The following is a 1,064-nucleotide window of genomic DNA, read 5'->3' as shown; positions in this document are numbered from 1 at the left end:
TTCCTCCAGCCCCTGCAACACTCCCATCTTCTCCACCAAGGACCCCAATGTTACCATTGGGATATGGTTAGTCCAACCATAAACTGATAGTCAAACCCAGGTTCCCATGAGTGCCCGATCCAACACCAACCGGGCCCCTACCTATCCCTCCGACACCACCCCCTTTACTGCATTAGCATCCCCCTTGCTTTCTCTCACATCCGCTGTGTCTCCATTCACAGTCTCCGTCTCCATTCACAGTCTCCGTCTCCATTCACAGTCCCCGCTTGCTTTCACCTGGGAATGTCAACAGTACACATGGACGGATGGTTTCGCCTCAAGGTTCCACTGAAGTCCCTGCTTGCTTTTCTCGGACTCTAAATGCTCATGTGGCCGAAACCGGTTTGGCTCAGTGGATAGAGCATCGGCCTGCGGACTGAAGGGTCCCAGGTTCAATTCCACATCCCTAGTAGGGGGTGTGCAGGAGGCAGCTGATCGATGTTTCTCTCTCATCGATGTTTCTAACTATCTCTCTCCCTTCCTCTCTGTAAAAAAATCAATAAAATATATTTTAAAAAAATAAAATAAAACAAATATTCATGTGAAGGATCTGGTTTTTCCTTGCAATTCCTCTCTAACCCAGGATGTGGATGGTCCTCCTGTCTGCTTGGTTCATCTCAACAAGTCACTGACGCTCAATATCTACTCCCAAGCCCTTGGTCCCAGGGACACAGGCATCTAGGAACATATCACCACCGTGTCAGTCACAATTCAGGACATGACCTTGCACCTGCAGGTAAAACCGTATCCGCAGCATGCATTTAGCCCATCATCAATTTCATCTTTACCCAGGACTAAAATGCAACTGCAATGGTCTGGGCCTGATAGGGGTTGAATTGTGTCCTCCATACCCCCACCTCCCTGAAAAAGATATGTTGAAGTCATCCAATACCTCAGTGACCTCATTTGGAAATAGGATCATTGCGGATGGTTTGAGCATTGTCCCACATCCCTCCTCAAAAACTCCTCCCAACTCCACGCTCCACTGTTGCAGGAACTCCTTCCTATTCCTACCATCTACTAGT

General features: G+C 48.3%; 1 protein-coding gene across 1 annotated transcript in view; it reads left to right on the top strand.

The window, feature by feature from the left end:
• The window catches only part of LOC102753805 (serine/threonine-protein kinase D2), a 27,912-nt gene that overhangs the window by 26,579 nt on the left and 269 nt on the right, over positions 1-1,064 (top strand). The gene's annotated exons all lie outside the window — the stretch shown is intronic.

Source organism: Myotis davidii, unplaced genomic scaffold (genome assembly GCF_000327345.1).
Source record: "Myotis davidii unplaced genomic scaffold, ASM32734v1 scaffold566, whole genome shotgun sequence".
Lineage (NCBI taxonomy): Eukaryota > Metazoa > Chordata > Mammalia > Chiroptera > Vespertilionidae > Myotis > Myotis davidii.
The sequence above is the reverse complement of the archived record's forward strand: the minus strand, read 5'-3'. Positions and strand labels throughout refer to the sequence as shown.